This window comes from Schistocerca serialis, chromosome 11 (genome assembly GCF_023864345.2).
Source record: "Schistocerca serialis cubense isolate TAMUIC-IGC-003099 chromosome 11, iqSchSeri2.2, whole genome shotgun sequence".
NCBI classification, from domain to species: domain Eukaryota; kingdom Metazoa; phylum Arthropoda; class Insecta; order Orthoptera; family Acrididae; genus Schistocerca; species Schistocerca serialis.
The window spans coordinates 145129782-145152097 of NC_064648.1; the positions used below are offsets into that span (position 1 = coordinate 145129782).

At 41.4% G+C, this 22316-nt stretch overlaps 1 pseudogene; it reads left to right on the plus strand.

Moving 5' to 3' along the window:
- The first annotated feature begins 347 nt into the window (after positions 1-347).
- The window catches only part of LOC126426556 (uncharacterized), a 29746-nt pseudogene continuing 7777 nt past the window's right edge, over positions 348-22316 (plus strand).

Sequence of the window (22316 nt, forward strand, 5' to 3'; positions counted from 1 at the left end):
GTCGGTAATCTCTGACTTACTTATTACCATATCTTCCATCTCTGAGCTCTCAGTTTATGAAATCTCATCCAACAATCAGTCTTTCCTCCTCATCCCATCTGGTAAGCCCTAGAATTAGGGTTTGTCATGTAAATATAAAGTAGCTCATGGATCTTGCAGGAAACACAGAAGGAAACACTTTTGTGTGAATATATCATAATATTGCTAATGTAAACCCACTGAAAGATTAAAATTGTTGATTTTTACCTGGTGTCTCTCTGGTGGGTAAGGTAACAGTGTCACCATCAATATTTGTAACCTCTTTCTTCTCTGTTGCAGAAACACCAGAAGACAAGACCGTGTGAGAAATGCTGCCCCCGACTTATGTTCCAAGTTTTCACGACGAGGCGGCCGTGAAAGCGATGCGCTATAATGACCTCGGTACGACAGGACTCAAACTGTCCCACCTGGCGCTGGGTGTCGGCGCACTCGGGCTATACGGGTGAGCGACACCTGTGAAACACAATTTGTTGTGCAGGAGACATGGCAATATTTACTATGAAATCTTTTTATATGAATACTACAAAAGTTTTAGAATTCTTTTTAGACATTTTTACTGTGAAGCAGTTACATGATTGATTTCAGTCTACAAAAAATATACAATTCTGTTCTTCAAATTGTGCAAGTGTCATTTATTCATTCACTCACTCATTGTGTTCCATCAATCCCATCATTAAAGATAGCCTTCAATGGTAAGGAATGAGTCAAGTCATACTCTGACAGGCAGGGCAAACACTGCTGGCTACTTCTGTAAAGTATAGTAGCAATAATCTATGATTGGTACTAATCTACTCAAAGTAATAATTACTTATAGATTACTTTATATACACTACCGTCCATTAAAATTGCTACACCAAGAAGAAATGCAGATGACAAACGGGTATTCATTGGACAAATATATTATACTAGAACTGACATGTGATTACATTTTCACACAATTTGGGTGCATAGATCCTGAGAAATCAGTACCCAGAACAACCACCTCTGGCCGTAATGATGGCCTTGATATGCCTGGGCAGCTTGGATGTCATGTACAGGTACAGCTGCCCATGCAGTTTCAACATGATACCACAGTTCATCAAGAGTAGTGACTGGTGTATTGTGACGAGCCAGTTGCTCGACCACCATAGACCAGACATTTTCAATTGGTGAGAGATCTGGAGAGTGTGCTGGCCAGGGCAGCAGTCGAACATTTTCTGTATCCAGAAAGGCCCGTACAGGACCTGAAACATGCTGTCGTACATTATTCTGCTGAAATGTAGGGTTTCACAGGGATCGAATGGAGGGTAGAGACATGGGTCGTAACACATCTGAAATATAACGTCCAGTGTTCAAAGTGCCGTCAATGCGAACAAGAGGTGACCGAGACGTGTAACCAATGGCACCCCATACCATCACGCCAGGTGATACGCCAGTATGATGATGACGAATACATGCTTCCAATGTGTGTTCACTGCGATGTCGCCAAACACGGATGCGACCATCGTGATGCTGTAAACAGAACCTGGATTCATCCGAAAAAGTGACGTTTTGCCATTCGTGCACCCAGGTTCTTCATCGAGTACACCATCGCAGGTGCTCCTGTCTGTGATGCAGCATCAAGGGTAACCACAGCCACGGTCTCCGAGGTGACAGTCCATGCTGCTGCAAACGTCGTCAAACTGTTTGTGCAGATGGTTGTTGTCTTGCAAATGTCCCCATCTGTTGACTCAGAGATCGAGATGTGGATGCACAATCCGTTACCACCATGCGGATAAGATGTCTGTCAGCTCGACTGCTAGTTTATATGAGGCCACTGGGACCCAGCACGGCGTTCCGTATTACCCTCCTGAATCCACTGATTCCATATTCTGCTAACAGTCATTGGATATCAACCAACACGACCAGCAACGTCGTAATACGATAAACCGCAATCGCGATAGGCTACAATCTGACCTTTATCAACGTCAGAAATGTGATGGTACACATTTCTCCGCCTTACACGAGGCATCACAACAACGTTTCACCAGGCAACGCCGGTCAACTGCTTTTTGTGTATGAGAAATCGGTTGGAAACTTTCCTCATGTTAGCAAGTTGTAGGTGTCGCCACCGGCGGCAGCCTTGTGTGAATGCTCTGAAAAGCTAATCATTTGCATATCACGGCGTCTTCTACCTGTCGCTTAAGTTCCACGTCTGTAGCATGTCATCTTCGTGGTGTAGCAATTTATATGGCCAGTAGTGTATGTCTGTTAGGAGAAAAACACATATTAAAAAAAAAATCCTCTTCCTCCCCATGCTATGCTGCTCAGCTGCTATTACTATCTAATCCTTCAAATAAAACTTTTTAACTTTACACAGACCACTATGACCTGTACATATAGTGGAAAAATCAAGATCTATCTAATATAAATATTAGAGTTCAGCAGAATTTACATTCCTAAGTCCAGCTATTCTGATAAACTGTAGAAGTTGTGACTGATGAGGTATTCTCTTACACTAGCTCACTCCATGACTCCTTTGACACATGACGATCCTGCATTGCTCTCACTATCTGCCTTCAGTTCTTCCTGTCTTGTACCACTTCTTTCCATCCCTTTTCAGTCTGAGGTCACCTCATTGTGCTATCTACTTCTTGGCTGCCTTATGTCCTCCTGTCATATACAGGGTGTTACAAAAAGGTACGACCAAACTTTCAGGAAACATTCCTCACACACAAAAAGAAAATATGTTATGTGGACATGTGTCCGGAAATGCTTACTTTCCATGTTAGAGCTCATTTTATTACTTCTCTTCAAATCACATTAATCGTGGAATGGAAACACACAGCAACAGAACGTACCAGCGTGACTTCAAACACTTTGTTACAGGAAATGTTCAAAATGTCCTCCGTTAGTGAGGATACACGCATCCACCCTCCGTCACATGGAAACCCTGATGCGCTGATGCAGCCCTGGAGAATGGCGTATTGTATCACAGCCATCCACAATACGAGCACGAAGATTTTCTACATTTGGTACCGGGGTTGCGTAGACGAGAGCTTTCAAATGCCCCCATAAACGAAAGTCAAGAGGGTTGAGGTCAGGAGAGCGTGAAGACCACGGAATTGGTCCGCCTCTACCAATCCGTCGGTCACCGAATCTGTTGTTGAGAAGCGTACGAACACTTCGACTGAAATGTGCAGGCACTCCATCGTGCATGAACCACATGTTGTGTCGTACTTGTAAAGGCACACGTTCTAGCAGCACAGGTAGAGTATCCTGTATGAAATTGTGATAACGTGCTCCATTGAGCGTAGATGGAAGAACATGGGGCCCAATCCAGACATCACCAACGATGCCTGCCCAAACGTTCACAGAAAATCTGTGTTGATGACGTGATTGCACAGTTGCGTGCGGATTCTCGTCAGCCCACACATTTTGATTGTGAAAATTTACAATTTGATCACGTTGGAATGAAGCCTCATCCGTACATACTGACTAAACTAAAATGAGCTCTAACATGGAAATTTAGCGTTTCCAGACACATGTCCACATAACATCTTTTCTTTATTTGTGTGTGAGGAATGTTTCCTGAAAGTTTGGGCATACCTTTTTGTAACACCCTGTATATGACTGACTATTCTGTCATGATCCATTCTGACACAGCCCACTCTTGTAAATGCCTCGCTTTAAGAGGTTTGTTGCGTAGCTTAAATAGTTCTTCATTGGATATGCAAACATACCTTTTGTTGCTTGGTCAAAAGTTGGCCCAAAAAATATCCTACAAACTATTTTCAAAGATTCAGGGTTGGTACCCTTCTCTTTTGGTCACACTTCACATTTCTGCTCTATACACCAGTTCTGGCCTGATGTTTGTGTTGTAGAGATTCAGAGTTTGGAGGACAGAGGGTTTTGGGGGGAAAAGTAAACACTGTGTGCTTTTGTTAGTCTAATATGGTATTGGACTCATCTTCTATTTCAGTCATTTGTATTAACACTGAGGTATCTGATGTTTGAAGTGATCTTGAAATTGTAGTTTTCTACATGAAGGTCATCACATTGTTATGTAGTCATGTTTTCTCTTTGCAAGTTCTTTTATTCTTTATTTTCTTCATTAATTTTTAAACATATTTTCATGATAGTTGCATTTAGTTTCTTGAACAGTACTTCAGTTCCACCACTGTGCCATCTGCATAGGTCATTATATTTAGTTGACTGTCATTTTTCCATTAGTTGCTTATCGGGTTTCTCTTACTTCTTTTTGAATGACAAGGTTGAAGATAACGAGCCACAGGATGTAACTCAGCTTGCTGCCTTCTCCGTACACATTTTGACCACACTTATGATTTTTTTAGGGATTCTGTATTCTGTCATGATTTCTCATACCATTTTTCTGTGTACAGAACTGTACACCCCCCAAAAGTCAATGAACAGGTAATGGACGTCCTTGTTTTATGCAGTGCTGTTTCATTGATGAACTTGCTGCAAAATATTCTGTCTGTTGTAGATTCATTTTGATAGTCCTCTATTACTTCTCAATATAAGGTGTCAGTCTTAGCAATATTATGCACGAAAATACTTTATGTGCTGTGACCAGTAGGGAAATTCCTCTGTAATGCCTGCAATTTTGTTTAACTCCATTCATGTGTATAGGGTCAATGATTAATTCCATCCATTCACCCTGTATTTTTTCATCCCACCATATTTTAAGAATAAGACGTAACAATTTCTCATGTAGTTTATGATGACCATATTTCAGCATTCCACTGTTAATTTGTCTGTTCCAGCCACTTTGTAATTCTTCAGTTTTTTTGAACACTATGTTGGGTCACTGACAAGAGAAGCCTTCCTGATGGAGGGCTAGTTTTCTTGAGTTTGTTTTCTGGTTCAGGGCAGTTAAAAAATCAAAATATTATTTCCAAGTCTATATACCATCTGATCCAGTGATAATGTTACCACTGATATGAAGAGCTGCTGTCCCCATTTGATATCCCTCCATGATGTTATTTGTAGTACCATGTACTTTGCGGATGATGTACATGTTCACATTTTAAATGATTGATGTTATAAAACATTCTCTGAAAATGTCTATTTCAGAATTTTATGTATCCTGTACAAAAATTGCATTACATAAATAAGTTTTTGTGTACCTGGATTTGAAACTATTGAATTGACTGAACAGGAGGATCTGTTCACAAATTTTCAGTTTTTACAGAATTGTAGCATTGCATAAGTAATGAGATGAATTTTATCTTCTGCATTTCTTTAAATTACTTCAAATGAGGTTAGGTAATTATTAATATGTGTAACAGAAAGAAAAACAGTAGTGAGTATATATCAACATAATAAAAATTAGTGTGTTTTTCTACTCCTATAGGAATTAGTATCAGGTATTTCAGTAAGCAGTCGTCCCAACAAGCTAATTATATCTGAACCAGCTGTATGACTGTAAGCAATGAAAAACAGACATATGTTATATAGAATGTTTTACTAGACTTACTCTGTACTACCACCTACTAAAATATTTACTCATCTGCCTGAAACACCCTATATAATATTATAATAGGCCAATATATGACCGACTGTATTAATGCACAGAGGTGAGACAGCTCACCTGCAATGACACCACATGTGCTGTTGTAGGGACTACCCTGAAGAGGATGCGATTGCTGCGGTGCATCAACTACATCAACACGGCACCCTTCTACGGCCTCGGGAGGTCTGAAGAAGTTCTCGGCAAGGTGAGGTCGAGCTGCAGTAGGCCTAATCCTTTCATCAAGGATGGAAGCTGCTGTTGCCATTTTTTCGAGTCTGTGCAGTGTGCATGTGCTGTAGATTAGGTGGCTTTTGTAAGTCAATTTGAGGTTATTCTCCAGCTTGATAGATCCCAAGTCTCCTGTATTCAACTGTTCATCATAACTTCCCTTACACCACTGTGTTACTTTCTAAGCAATTCTCATTTACACCCTGTATTGAAAAACATTACCTCTGTTGTATTTTGGATCAATTCTGGAATCCAGCATCCCTGAATTTGCAAGTGCTAATATGATAGTTAATGTATATTTTTTGGTAAAGTTGTGTACATATATTATTTATAACAACATATAAATGACATAATGAAAACCAGCTAATCTTCAAATAACCACTGAGAACACCCCTTTCAGTAATTCTCAATTTCATGCATAGTCACTGATAGGCTTTTTGTTTCCAAATGTGAAATAGATAGCTCAACAATATCCGGCGGGCCTATGGCGTATCGTCTCAGTTGTGTGACTGGATTCGTGATTTCGTGTCAGGAAAGTCACAGTTTGTAGTAATAGATGGCAAATCATCGAGTAAAACTGAAGTGATATCAGGTGTACCCCAGGAAAGCATCCTGGGACCTCTGCTGCTCCTGATCTATATAAATGACCTGGGTGACAATCTGAGCAGTTCTCTTAGGTTGTTCGCAGATGATGCTGTAATTTACTGTCTAGTAAGGTCATCCAAAGACCAGTATCAGTTGCAAAGTGATTTAGAAAAGATTGCTGTATGGTGTGGCAGGTGGCAGTTGACGCTAAATAACGAAAAGTGTGAGGTGATCCACACGAGTTCCAAAAGAAATCCGTTGGAATTCCATTACTTGATAAATAGTACAATTCTCGAGGCTGTCAATTCAACTAAGTACCTGGGTGTTAAAATTACAAACAACTTCAGTTGGAAAGACCACATAGATAATATTGTGGGGAAGGCAAGCCAAAGGTTGCGTTTCATTGGCAGGACACTTAGAAGATGCAACAAGTCCACTAAAGAGACAGCTTACACTACATTCGTTCGTCCTCTGTTAGAATATTGCTGCGCGGTGTGGGATCCTTACCAGGTGGGATTGACGGAGGACATCGAAAGGGTGCAAAAAAGGGCAGCTTGTTTTGTATTATCACGTAATAGGGGAGAGAGTGTGGCAGATATGGTACGCGAGTCGGGATGGAAGTCATTAAAGTAAAGACGTTTTTCATCGCGGCAAGATCTATTTACGAAATTTCAGTCACCAACTTTCTCTTCCGAATGCGAAAATATTTTGTTGAGCCCAACCTACATAGCTGGGAATGATCGTCAAAATAAAATAAGAGAAATCAGAGGTCAAACAGAAAGGTTTAGGTGTTCGTTTTTCCTGCGCGATGTTCGGGAGTGGGATGGTAGAGAGATAGTATGATTGTGGTTTGATGAACCCTCTGCCAAGCACTTAAATGTGAATTGCAGAGTAATCATGTAGATGTAGATGTAGATTATGTAAAGATAAGTTACTACTCACCATGTAACGGTGATACTGAGTCGCAGATAGCCACAACAAAAAGACTGTCACAATTAAAGCTTTCGGCCAGTAGGCTCTTCGTTAAAAATAGATGACACACACACACACACACACACACACACACACACACACACACATTCCTGCAAACACAACACACATGCGACTGCAGTCTCGATGGTGGAATGCCAGCTGTCTAGTGCTGGAATGGGAACAGAGAGGGTGCTGGATGGGTGAGGACAGTGACTAACGAAGGTCGAGGCCAGGAGGGTTACGGGAACGTAGGATGTATTGCAGGGAAAGTTCCCACCAGCACAATTCGGAAAAGCTGGTGTTGGTGGGAAGGATCCATATGGCACAGGCTGTGAAGCAGTCATTGAAATGAAGGATGTCATGTTTGGCAGTGTGCTCAGCAACAGGCTATGTACGTGACATAAATATTTTTGTAAAGAGAAAAATGAAGGCTACACAACTGCGCCATTGGATTTTGAGAAGAAGTACCTTTTAAGGTTTCAACATTTTGAATAGGAATCATTTCTGAAATATTACATTTTCGGAAAAAATAAAACGTTTGGTGAAAAGTGGAGATCAGGACTTTTAAATGAGTTATGTTCACCTGGAATAAACAATTTCAGTATCATGGAAGTTTGTTTGAAATGCACAGTTATCATAAATTAGGAATGTTTCATTAAATAAAATGTTTTCGTATGAACTGAATGTACTGCTCTCATTCGCTGTCACTAAATTATAAAGTGAGTAACAAAGTTTAATAAAATAATGCCTGAATAAGGATTTAGTAATTTCCTGTAGCTATCGTATGCATACTACTAATGAAAAGATGTCAGAAAACAAAAAAATTACATCGGCATTGGGAGTGTTACAAGAACAAATGGGGTAGCCCCAGCTTGCTCAGTTACAAACGTCTGCAAGCAACGATAAAAATGATAACGTATTTCCTCCCCAGAGAAATAAAGGATGTAATACAGAAGTTGCTTGGTGAAGTTAGACAAACTTTGCAATAGAAGAGAGCGATTGTAATGTGCACTTTAGTATTTGTAAAATATCCTCCCATAGCTTTTTCTCATTACATTTGCATGTCAAAAATGATAGGGATTTCACCTGTCAGAATATTGGTAGCTATTGAAGACTTCACCTGGCTGCATACTCCAAAACGTTTGAAATTACAGGAAATGCTCGGCTTTGGGTAAAAGAGTAGGTTGACTAGTGTCTACAGTGTTCCTAAAATTTGTCCACTGTTACCTGTTTTGCAGGCCCTGAAGGGCATCCCTCGGCAGGCATACTATATCGCCACCAAGGTCAGCTGCTATACGGTGGACCCACGCACCATGTTCGACTTCTCTGCACAGAAGACAAGAGAGAGTGTCGCGAAGAGTCTCGAGCTGCTGCAACTGGACTACGTGGACATCATACAGGTGATTTCTCTGATGCTACAGCTAGAAACAATGGGAGGAATGGTTAGAGCCTGGGGTGTGAGAATTATTAAATGTGTGTGTGAATCTCTAAGGGACCAAACTTCTTAGGTCATCAGTACCTACACTTACACACTACTTAAACTAACTTATGCTAAGAACAACACACACAACCGTGCCCGAGGGAGGACTCGAACCTCTGGCAGAGAGGGGCCACACAGTCCGTGATATGACGCCTCAAACCACGTGGCTACTCCCTGCGGCGGATGTAAGAATACTTGCATGTAGGGACAGGAAAAATTGTTTTATTTTTTTGCCAATTTCAGTGTTATTTTTTGACAATTTTAGTGCTATTTTTGAACAGCTTACTTTTGAAGTACTCCCCACGTGTTCTTTATGTCATTGTTTTTTACTGTTATGCTAAAGCTAAAAATATAACTAAGTGTTACATGGTTAATTGACATAATATTTATTTACATTACTGAGAAAAGAAACGTTTATGCTGAACGTATTAAGTCTATTCAGTAAAGGAGAAATAGCTTTGCAATCACACACCGTTGAAAGTTTTTCAAAAGAAAGTGCTGTTATAACTCTAAATTATCTGAGACGTCATTCTACCAGTCAGTCAACTATAGTGTAAAATCAGCCACTCAAAATTTATATTCAAAAGTGGAAGAAAAAGTGCCTCTAGCACAACAGCAGGGATTTGACAATGTCTATCTTTGCTGCTGATACAGAAAGTTCCTTCTGCACTACGTTCTGAAGGGATCTGTACCTTGGTTTCATCACCAAAAAATTTATCCTTGCACATTAATGAAGCCATCTTTTAAATTGGAGTAGAGATAAAAACTATCTGGTGACATCTCATTTCTCTAAACTTTAGCTTAGAAAATCATACTAAAAATGTGAATGTAACAATTGTGTTTGTTTCGTGTTTCTACTTGGATTCCATGCAAATATGCAGTTTAACTGATACTTCATATTCAAGATATGTGAAAAATGTGTGATTTATGGCAAGATTTGGTGCAGAAATGTAACAGAAAATGTGACATCACAGAACAAAACTGTAAATTCTAATAAACTTTATGCAGCATCTGGTAGTGTATACAAACATTTCCTCCAATAAATAAATTACAGATGCGAAGCACCACTCTGCAAAAATATTCCATAAACCTGCGAGGGCAGGTTGCAACTTGTGCTTGGATACCTCAGTTGACAAGTGCTCAGTAGCAAAAGACAGAGGCAACAGGTTCCAGTTCTGGTCTGGCACACAGTTTTAGTCTGCTGGGAAGTTCCAGTATTTATGTTGTGTTTCTGCATAAGTGTGGAAACCTTCCACGACATGACATTTGACCACAGTGAGTAACTCAAAAAATTTTCTCCTCTCACATTCCAGGTGCACGATGTGGAGTTTGCTCTGAACCTGGACATAATTATCCAGGAGACTCTTCCAGTGCTGCAGGAACTTGTGGCAAAGGGCAAGGCGAGGTTCATCGGCCACACGGGGTACCCTCTCGAGCTGCTTTGAGAGATCATCGAGAAGGTGGATGCGGTGCTGTCGTACACCAGAGACACTCTCGTAGACGATACACTGCAGCAGCACCTGCCATTCTTCAAGGTGTGTCCCTGCATCAGTTTAGTTTACTGTGCTTGACTTAAACCTTTGAATGCTGTTGATGAGTTAACTTGCTGTTCTCCACTGATCCCCGTATATTGTTGACAAATTTAAGCATGGCTTACATCTACGTACATACTCCGCAATCCACCATACGGTGCGTGACAGAGGCTACCTCGTACCACAACTAGCATCTTCTCTCCCTGTTCCACTCCCAAACAGAACGAGGGAAAAATGACTGCCTATATCCCTCTGTACGAGCCCTAATCTCCCTTATCTCTGTGGTCTTTCCGCGAAATGTAAGTTGGCAGCAGTAAAATTGTACTGCAGTCAGCCTCAAATGCTGCTTCTCTAAATTTCCTCAGTAGCGATTCACGAAAAGAACGCCTCCTTTCCTCTAGAGACTCCCACCTGAGTTCCTGAAGCATTTCCGTAACACTCGCGTGATGAGCAAACCTACCAGTAACAAATCTAGCAGCTAGCCTCTGAATTGCTTCTGTGTGCTCCCTCAATCCGACCTGATAGGGATCCCAAACGCTCGAGCAGTACTCGAGAATAGGTTGTGTTAGTGTTTTATAAGCAGTCTCCTTTACAGATGAACCACATCTTCCCAAAATTCTACCATTGAACCAAAGACGACTATCCGCCTTCCCCACAACTGCCATTACATGCTTGTCCAACTTCATATCACTCTGAAATGTTACGCCCAAATATTTAATCAACGTGACTGTGTCAAGCTCTACACTACTAATGGAGTATTCAAACATTACAGGATTCTTTTTCCTATTCATCTGCATTAATTTACATTTATCTATAATCAGAGTTAGCTGCCATTCTTTACACCAATCACAAATCCTGTCCAAGTCATCTCGTATCCTCCCACAGCCACTCATCGACGACACCTTCCCGTACATCACAGCATCATCATCAGCAAAGAGCTGCACATTGCTATCCCCCCTATCCAAAAGATCATTTATGTAGATAGAAAACAACAGTGGACCTACCACACTTCCCTGGGGCACTCCAGATGATACCCACACCTCCGACGAACACTCACCATCGAGGACAACGTACTGGGTTCTATTACTTAAGAAGTCTTCGAGCCATTCACATACTTGGAAACCAATCCCATATGCTCATACCTTAGTTAGGAGTCTGCAGTGGGGCACCGAGTCAAACGCTTTCCGGAAGTCAAGGAATATGGCATCCATCTGATACCCTTCATCCACGGTTCGCAAGATATCATGTGAAAAAAGGGCGAGTTGCATTTCGCAAGAGCGATGCTTTCTAAAGCCGTGCTGATGCATGGACAGCAACTTCTCTGTCTCAAGGACAGTGTTATTGACAAGTTAGGCATCCTTGCTGACCTCTTAGCACCAATGGCAAGTGTAGAGCATCACCACTCAGGTATCTGAGTGCTACTGACAAGTGTAAGATTACAGCGGAACTTTTTACCCCTTCTCAGTAGCTTTTCAGTTTTGGCAGCTGTGGTCTGTACTGGTACATTGTGTGTAGCGATCTCCCCCTTGCTGCATTCAGCTTCACTTTACACCTTACTGTTCATCTGGATTAGCATCACAGTGTTTTGTTCATCGTCTCTTCTGCAAAGGAAATAACGTGTTGCACTAAGCTTAGATTGTGGAGATACTCATGAAGAGCAACAGTGAGAATTAATCATTTGATGACAATGTGATAACTCCTGCAACAGTCAGGCTGTTTACTTCAACATGTTTAACACTATAGTTGAATTCTTTTATCTTGGCGGCTCTCGCATGCCTGCCCAGACGCGGGAGAGTGCTGCGTTGCCAGTTGCACGCGACGCATGCGCCAATAGAAGCAGCGCCATAGTATACCTAGTTTGCAAGCTTACGTTTAGGGGGGAGTGCGCAGTTCATGAAGTAAAGCCACCACGGCCGCATTAACCCTATCGCTGTTACAAAGACGTGCTCCCTGCATTCCGCGCTGTGCGCGATTTTGTCACTGCACTGCTCGCCTGTGCAGACACATGGTGTTCCCACTGCTTCGACACACTTATCATTCGATTCCACAAAAACTATTTGGCCCAAAAATTTGATTTTTACATGCCTTCCCCCCATAAATGACTTAATTTTGTTTCGATGTTCAACGCAGTTATTATGCAGCATTAAATGTAGTAAACCATTGCACGAAATTTTGAAGAGTTTGCAGAGGTACAAGTCCATAGCGTATATTTCCGTATGGTCGATTTTAGTTGCCACAATGTTGAGAATGAAATGTGGACAAGATACCTAAATTTCATATAAAATTTACTGTGTAACAATATCTCATTTAAGTACTACATAGGTGTCGTACATAATATTGAGAAATGTTCCGTCTTTCGCGACTGTAACAAATGTTTTATTTACACTGAGCACGTTTGGCTTTATTTTAAAGCACTTCAATGAATCAAAAGGAAGTAGACAAAATACATTAAACAAAACTGTGGACTTACAAAAACATTAGGACTTGAATATACCGTCTATCAGTGAAGTGCTCTGAGCTATGTCAAATATAATTTTTGTGTGTGGCACACACAAACATCTTTTATTTGCTAAAACACTGATCAGCCAACACAAATGTTGAATATTGTGTTACCGCAGCACAAAACTACGAAAGGTGACTTGACAATGGAGGGGACAAAATACTGTCCACTGAAGATGCTTCAAACGAGAGAAACGCGTCTGGTCTAAATAAGTCGCTCATTACAGTTGCAGAAGTATATTTCAGTACCATAGGTGAAACTGCGACTGTGGAACAAAAACAAGAAAGAGAACATGAGTACCATTGTGTATGTGCCATACCATCATTGATTGAAGTGCTTTAAAATAAAGCCAAACGTGTTCGGTGTAAATAAAACTTTTATTACAGTCGCGAAAGACGGAATATTTCTCAATATTACATACGACACCTATGTGGTACTTAAATTAAATGAGATATTGTTATACAGTAAATTTTATATGAAATTTAGGTATCTTGTCCACATTTCATTCTCAACATTGTGGCAACTAAAATCGACCATACGGAAAGTATACGCTATGGACTTCTACCTCTGCAAACTCTTCAAAATTTCGTGCAATGGTTTACTACAGTTAATGCTGCATAATAACTGCGTTGAACATCGAAACAAAATTAAGTCATTTATGGGGGGAAGGTATCGGTCAAGAAGACGTGTAAAAATCAAATTTTTGGGCCAAATAGTTTTTGTGAAATCGAATGATAAGTGTGTCAAAGCAGTGGGAACACCATGTGTCTGCACAGGCGAGCAGTGCAGTGACGACAAAATTGCGCACAGCGCGGAATGCGGGGAGCACGTGTCTGCAGCAGCGAAAGGGTTAATGAAGAGACAAAGCACTAGAAATTTCAAAAAATTGCATACAAACGAATATAATTCATGAAGTAAGGCACTTCGATATTGTTTTTAAATAATTAAAATCTTGAGTTCCACACAAGGTTTGAACTCATAACCTTTCACGTAGAAGTCCAACACCTTAACCATTACGCTAACGCAGATTGTCTGCCTACAGAACACAGTGAGGAGTCTAACACGTTACACAAAATACTGACAAACACTTTTGGTATGACTATGAATTACTCACGCTTCGTCGAAGTACAATAGGAAATAAACAATTACCGCTCTTCTTTAGTGCGAAAAAGCGGCTCGTGAGAATGATACAAACACCTTTCCTTCCTATCGCCTGAATTAGGAATCTTATTGCTTGTTTGGTTTAATTAATTAATAGAATATGAAGCAATTGGTATAAAGAACGCTTTTTCCAAACTTTCTATAAAAGAAAGTCTGCTATCAAGACATTGCTTTTGTTCTATTATTTTATTTATAATTGAACATTTCTAATACTGAAGACACTCGTCCATGCTATGCACTGCAGTCGAGATCTGGCAACGTCGTTCTCTGTTCATTGGCTGACTGTGTTTTGTGACATCAGATGCGCAGAACGAACCTAAACTCGGCCGCCAACATAAATGACGTGCACTTTAAAATATGTTTCAACAAGAGAAGTAATTGATAGTTTTTCAAATCCAAGGAATCTAGAAATGATAAGAACTTTCGAACTGGGTTATTAAAATCTGATTGGAAACTTCATAAGGAAAACCACCTTTCACCACTGCAGACTTGTAATAACTGTAAATTTGCAAAGAATCTTCAAAGTCAAAAACTTATTTTTACACCTACAGTAATGTTTGTCCTGGCAGTGACAAATCTTAGGGCAACAGAAGGAAACATCACAGCTAGCACTCCAGAAATATTATATTGGTAGCAAGGGAGGCCATTCAGGTAAGTCCGGCCCAGGGTGAAGCACAGATGTGGGGTACTTGGCGCGGGTAATAGTGATCCAGCACTCATCTTGGAACATAGCGAACATGTTGGCAGAAGCCACACATCACAAAAGATAAGCAGAGATGTAAATTGATGCAGATGAGTACGAAAAACAAATCCTTAATGTTCAAATACAGCATTAATAGTGTGCTGTGTGACACAGTCACATTGATTAATCTAGGCATAACATTGCAAGCGATAGGAAATAGAAACAGCAAGTAAGGACTGTAATAGGGAAGGCAAATTGTTGACTTGCGTTTACTGGAGAATTTTAGGAAAGTGTGGTTCATCTGTAAAGAAGACAGCACATAGCTTGCTAGTGCAACCCATTCTGGAATATTACTCGTGTGTTTGGCATCTGCCCCAGGACAGATTACAAGAAGATATCAAAGAAATTCAGAGGCATGTTGCTAGATTTGTTATTGGTAGGTTCAAACTCATGCCAATTTTAAACTCAAATGGGATTCCGTGGAGGGAAGATTATGTTCTTTTCGAGGAACACTACTGAGAAAATTTAGAGAACCAAGCCAACCGTGTATCAATTCAACTGCTGCCAACATACATTTCACATAAAAACAATGAAGATAAGCACTCACTCCATTTTTAGGCCATTAGTGGCCTACCGGGACCATCCTCAGCGGAGGATGTGGATAGGAGGAGCATTGGGTCAGCAGACTGCTCTCCCGGTCGTTATGATGGTATTTTTGACCAAAGCCACTACTATTCGGTCGAGTAGCTCCTCAATAGGCATCACGGGGCTGAGTGCACCCCGAAAAATGCAACAGCGCATGGCGGCTGGATGGTCACCCATCCAAGTGCCTGCCACGCCCAACAGTGCTTAACTTTGGTGATCTCACGGGAACCGGTGTATCCACTGCTGCAAGGCTGTTGCCACAATGAAGATAAGGTAAGAGAAATTGGAGGTAGATAGTGGAGAGAGACATAGAACAGGAAAGGAAATGACTACTAGTGATACAGGGTACACTCTGCCACACACTTGTATGGCATCTTGCAGAGTATGTATGTAGATTATTCCAACAAAATTGATGGCTCTAAAAAATCAACTGCACTTGTAAGTATCATCTGCGGTTCTCATATTCACTTTAAGGAAAATCAATGACATATTCAAAATATAGCATGAATGGATTCTGAGCACGTGTAAAAAAATCAAGAAATGATTGAATTTTCAGTCATAAACAGACATTCTACTAGTTTATTTTTAAAAATGGTCAATTACTAACATAAACAGCATTGCTTTCTAACTTGTTAGAAATAATCTCTAGATTTCACTTTTAAGAAGTGACTTTACTTGTGTCATTTGTCATCATTAAAAACATGACACCTCAGAAATTGATAGAGTAGTTTGCTTACAGTCACAGTCTGAAGAAGTGGAAATTTCACATGATGCATTTTGTTGCATGAACTTTTTTTTACAATTTTTGCAATTAATGGCCTAATGTGATGACACTGCCTCAAATCACTTTGTTCAGCTTTTGGTAATCAGTCACATTCAAAAAAACATATTTTACAATCCGTTTGCAGAATTTCATTATGGTCTTCCTTCTGTCAGTGGTGAATCTTGTGAATGTCGACTAAAATAGCTTGTTGTTCCAAAAAAACACGCTTGCCATATGCAACACATCCCGCAGTACTCTTGAAAAGGCTCGATATCTGGTTTACTGTGAGACAGAGGCATTTGTATGCCTACTGAAGACTGTAGTGCATTTGATTTTGTGTAACTATTAAGCTGTGGAGAAGATATGCTCCCTGTTGATGCCACATGATTTGACAGAAGCTTAAACAAATCTTGTCTCAATTGGTGTAAGGCTGGGGCGGCCAAGGTTTTGGATTACTGGCTGTGTCCTGGCAGGAGCGCCACAGTGCTCAACCTGGCTGCAAACTTTCTGAGTGTGAGGAGGGGGAGACTGCAAACATGTTGCATTTAAATGGCAATGCAGTTGCACTGCATATGACTGTTTTATGTTTCACATTTCTCAACAACATAGATCACAAACAGTAAGAATTTTCAGTATTATTTCATTATTACTAGCATAATATAATCTTTATCTGGTACAAACTGTTGGCATACTGACAGACACAGACAATTTTACATGGTTTTGGCCTCAAGCTGCTATGTAATTGTGACTTATTTAGTTTCATAATTAAAATAAGGTCTTTCACACACATATACTGATATCAATATTGTGGCACTTTTGCAACCTCATTATGGAGGTGTGGAAACTACCTGAGATAAGCAATATAGGTGTCCTGGCAATGTCAATATAGGTGTCCGGGCAATGTAGATGTCCTGGACAGGTTTAAAGTAAAAGGATTTGTCTCTAAAATAGGAATTATGTGATAGGCCTGTCAGTTACATTCGCACACGCACATGCACAACTAAAATGGCAAGCAAACTCATAAACAGCTTGAAAACATACATAAGATTGACAGTGTCCTCAGAATATTTCAGAAACTATCCTCATAACTCTTTCAAGGCTGTAATGAATTCTTCAATCCATGTATTTTCTTTAACAGCATTGAACTTAGTAACTAAACTGTGTTTGTCAGAATGTATGACTTCTAGAAAGTGATTTTCTTTTTAAATGCCTCCCCATCAAATCAGAAAGAAGTTGTTTCTCATCTTGCAGTGCCTATGGCCACTGTGCAGTCATGTCCACTTAAAATGCGAGGTCTTCAATCCATTCCAGGTGTTCTAATTTTCATTCCTGCACTCATTTTTCCTTCACAAATTCAACGATAGTGAAAAAGCATTCCAGGCATGCTGTTTAACTGATGTATTGTATTGTATGTTAACCGGGGACCTAGAAACAACAGAGAGGCTCCGTCCCCACCGCAGCCGCAGTGGTCCACAACCCCACGACGACTACCGCAGTCCCCTTCACCCCTCCGCCGCCCCACACCGAACCCAGGGTTATTGTGCGGTTCGGCCCCCGTTGGACCCTCCAGGGAACGTCTCACACCAGACGAGTGTAGCCCCTATGTTTGCGTGGTAGAGTAATGGTGGTGTACGCGTACGTGGAGAACTTGTTTGCGCAGCAATTGCCGACATAGTGTAACTGAGGTGGAATAAGGGGAACCAGCCCGCATTCACCGAGGCAGATGGAAAACCGCCTAAAAACCATCCACAGATTGGCCGGTTCACCGGACCTCAGCACAAATCCGCCGGGCGAATTCGTGCCGGGGACCAGGCGCTCCTTCCCACCTGGAAAGCCGTGCATTAGACCGCATGGTCAACCGGGTGGGCTAATCGATGTACCTTGCACTGATATACAAAGTCTCCATTCTCTTCGTACTCCATACTCTTTGTTCATGACAAGACAATAAATCATGCAACTTCAGAAATTTTGCTATTTGTACCACTAATTTCTTCATGCGCTACATGCTTGCAAATGTAGCACAAAGTGCTTCACAATGTACAGAACAATGAATCCCGTCTGTCAATCATCGTAATTTTTTGCTGTTTCATTGTCAACTAAATCCGGGCACTGACAAACATATCAGACAGAACTATGCATGGTCAAATACTTTACAAATTTAGTAAAGTTCTACAGTTTGTTTGACTGTGTAGGGGGCCTTTAGATCCAGTATATTTCTGTCATGAGTGGGCTTCTGAACAATTTGTTGTAACTAGGTCTTAGAGAAGACATATTGTTCTATTCCACAGGACTTCTTTAATTCATATCCATCATTTACAAAACTGTAATTATCCCCAGTGATTGTTGGATATTAAAGTCTCCTCCGATGATGACAGTATGATTGGGGAACTTGTGTATTAGTGAACTTAGGTTTTCTATAAAGTTGTGGGTTACATATCGAGGTGAGTCTGATAATCAATAATAATAATAATAATAATAATAATAAAAATAATGTTTGGAAAACCAATTCCAAGGAAAAATATAAAAAAATAAAAATAAATTAGAAAAATATTAAAAAGAGTGAAATTAGTACAGAATTTTAGAACTTATTAAAGTTTTGTGTGCTATCTTTGCTAAGTCTGACACTTTCACTTGAAAATGTTCTTGTAGACTTTAGTTCTGACAGTGTGATTTTGTGGCCTTTTAGGAAAAGACCAACCCAATTTTTACCAGCAATTTCACATTTCAAATGATACACAATGTTATTTTATTTCTTACTGCCATCCTTCCAACCCTTCTCCTTTTTTCGAATAGCAGCAAGTGCTTTGGTCAGTCTTCCCCAAATTATTTGTTACAGTCTGCAACAAACAGCACAGAATAAGATCTGGCCAAAACAAGCCTCATATTGTCAAACAACTTGCATACCGCTGCTCAAAAACAATCGGGAGTGGGGGGGGGGGGGGGGGGGGGCAGAAAAAATGCTACAAACAAAGGACATTTTTCACTATCAAGTAATTAATGATTGTCTGTCAAGGAACAATTGTAGCAGATAATGAATGTGCTCCACCGCAAAGTGGAGATCTAACATAAGTTAATAGTTACAGACCAGGCAAATGCATAGCTGGAAGACTGGGGTCAGTTTTATGGGGAGATTCCCAGATTTGGGCTTTTTTTTTTTGTTTTGTTTTTATGTTGTGAAACAGTGGGTTATTGTGCTTCTATTTGTGCTTTTTTGGGCACGAAACTTATTTACAGTTTTCTTTACAGCCCTCTGTATGAGTAGTTTAGTGCCAGTCATAATTTGTTGTCAATATACAGGGTGATTCAAAAAGAATACCACAACTTTAGGAATTTAAAACTCTGCAACGGCAAAAGGCAGAGCTAAGCACTATCTGTCGTCGAATTAAGGGAGCTATAAAGTTTCATTTAGTTGTACATTTGTTCGCTTGAGGCGCTGTTGACTAGGTGTCAGCGTCAGTTGATGCTAAGATGGCGACCGCTCAACAGAAAGCTTTTTGTGTTATTGAGTACGGCAGAAGTGAATCGACGACAGTTGTTCAGCGTGCATTTCGAACGAAGTATGGTGTTAAACCTCTTGATAGGTGGTGTATTAAACATTGGTATAAACAGTTTACAGAGAATGGGTGTTTGTGCAAAGGGAAAAGTTCTGGACGGCCGAGAACGAGTGATGAAAATGTAGCACGCATCCAGCAAGCATTTGTTCGCAGCCCAGGAAAATCGACTCGCAGAGCTAGCAGAGAGCTGCAAATTCCACAATCAACTGTACGGAGAGTCCTACGAAATAGGTTAGTTATGAAACCTGAACGTCAACTACCCGAGGCGATGGATCGGCCGCCAGGCAGCCCGTGACAGAGCACTTCATCACTGGCCTCCAAGAAGCCCTGATCTTACCCCCTGCGATTTTTTCTTATGGGGGTATGTTAAGGATATGGTGTTTCGGCCACCTCTCCCAGCCACCATTGATGATTTGAAACGAGAAATAACAGCAGCTATCCAAACTGTTACGCCTGATATGCTACAGAGAGTGTGGAACGAGTTGGAGTATCGGGTTGATATTGCTCGTGTGTCTGGAGGGGGCCATATTGAACATCTCTGAACTTGTTTTTGAGTGAAAAAAAACCTTTTTAGATACTCTTTGTAATGATGTATAACAGAAGGTTATATTATGTTTCTTTCATTAAATACACATTTTTAAAGTTGTGGTATTCTTTTTGAATCACCCTGTACTTTAGAGAAGTAGGGAGCAGTGGCCACACCTTGACTCCTTCCATATCCTCAGAGGCTCTTATTATTCGATCCAGTGTCTGAGCGAGTGAACAAAGTGTCCCATTTTCATCCCTTTGGCAGAGAAGGGCGTGGGCGTGATCTGCGTGGCAGGTACGGCGATAGGCCTCCTGAGTAGCGCGGGGCCACAGCCGTGGTGGTGGTGGTGGTTGTTGGGATGTTTAAGGGGGACTAAACAGCTAAGGTCATCAGTCCCCCATTCCAAAAACAAGCGAGACAAAGTCGCAGAGCAGATAAAACCCCAAGGGGAAGGAGACTGCCCCCCCCCCCCCCCCCCCCCAGGTGCTAAAGAACACAAATTAGGCAACGAACACTACAGAAAAGAAGAGTACAGACAAACACCAGACAGAAAGAAATAGAAGAAAAGAAGATGGCCGGAGACTGGTTGACTGACCACGACAACAAAAAAGGGAGAGAGTCAACCATCCGATGAAACACCAAAACAGCAACAAATATGGAGATACGCGAGGACAAAAGACACAGAAATGGAAAAGTGCAGGACCCCCCTAAATGGATCCATAAAAAGGACTAGCACGGATAAAGTGTAAAACATTGTCAGCCGTGGCACCCGGCATCCCAGGAGCTGCAGGACGTGTGCAGGGTGGCAGCCGACTACTGCAATGTGGGTGCGAGGCCAGGTAAGGTAACGGCAGGATAAAGATGTGTCGGCGTGTAAGAAGCTAAGTGGAGGTAAAAGATGACACACTACTGGCCATTAAAATTGGTACACCACAAAGATGACGTGCACAGATGCAAAATTTAACCGACAGGAAGATGCCGCGATATGCAAATGATTAGCTTTTCAGAGCATTCACAGAAGGGTGGCGCCGGTGGCGACACTTACAACGTGCTGACATGAGGAAAGTTTCCAACCGATTTCTCGTACACAAACAGCAGTTGACCGGCGTTGCCTGGTGAAACGTTGTTATGATGCCTCGTATAAGAAGGAGAAATTCGTACCATCACGTTTCCGACTTTGATAAAGGTCGGATTGTAGCCTATCGCGGTTGCGGTTTATCGCATCACAACATTGCTGCTCGCATTGGTCGAGAATGTGAGATCTAATTACTGTTAGCAGAATATGGAATTGGCGGGTTCAGGAGGGTAATACAGAACGCCGTGCTGGATCCTGATGGCCTCGTATCACTAACAGTCAAGATGACAGGCCTCTTATCCGCACTGCTGTAACGGATCGTGCAGCCACGTCTCGATCCCTGAGTCACCAGATGGGGACATTTGCAAGACAACAACCATCTGCAGGAACAGTTCGACGATGTTTGCAGCAGCATGGACTATCAGCTCGGAGACCGTGGCTGCGGTTACCCTTGACGTTGCATCACAGACAGGAGCGCCTGCGATAGTATACTCGATGACGAATCTGGGTGCATGAATGGCAAAACGTCATTTTTTCAGATGAATCCAGGTTCTGTTTACAGCATCGTGATGGTCGCATCCGTGTTTGGCGACATCACCCGGCGTGACGGTATGGGGTGCCATTGGTTACACATCTCGGTCACCTCTTGTTCGCATTGACGGTACTTTGAACAGTGGACGTTACATTTCAGATGTGTTACGACCCATGGCTCTACCCTTCATTCGATCCCTGCGAAACCTTACATTTCAGCAGGATAATGCACGACTGCATTTTGCGGGTCCTGTACGGGCCTTTCTGGATACAGAAAATGTTCGACTGCTGCCCTGGCCAGCACATTGTCCAGATCTCTCACCAATTGAAAACGTCTGGTCAATGGTGGCCGAGCAAATGGCTCGTCACAATACGCCAGTGACTACTGTCGATGAACTGTGGTATCGTGTTGAAGCTGCGTGGGCAGCTGTACCTGTACACTCCATCCGAGCTCTGTTTGATTCAATGCGCAGGCGTATCAAGGCCGTTATTACGGCCAGAGTTGGTTGTTCAGCGTACTGATTTCTCAGGATCTATGCACCCAAA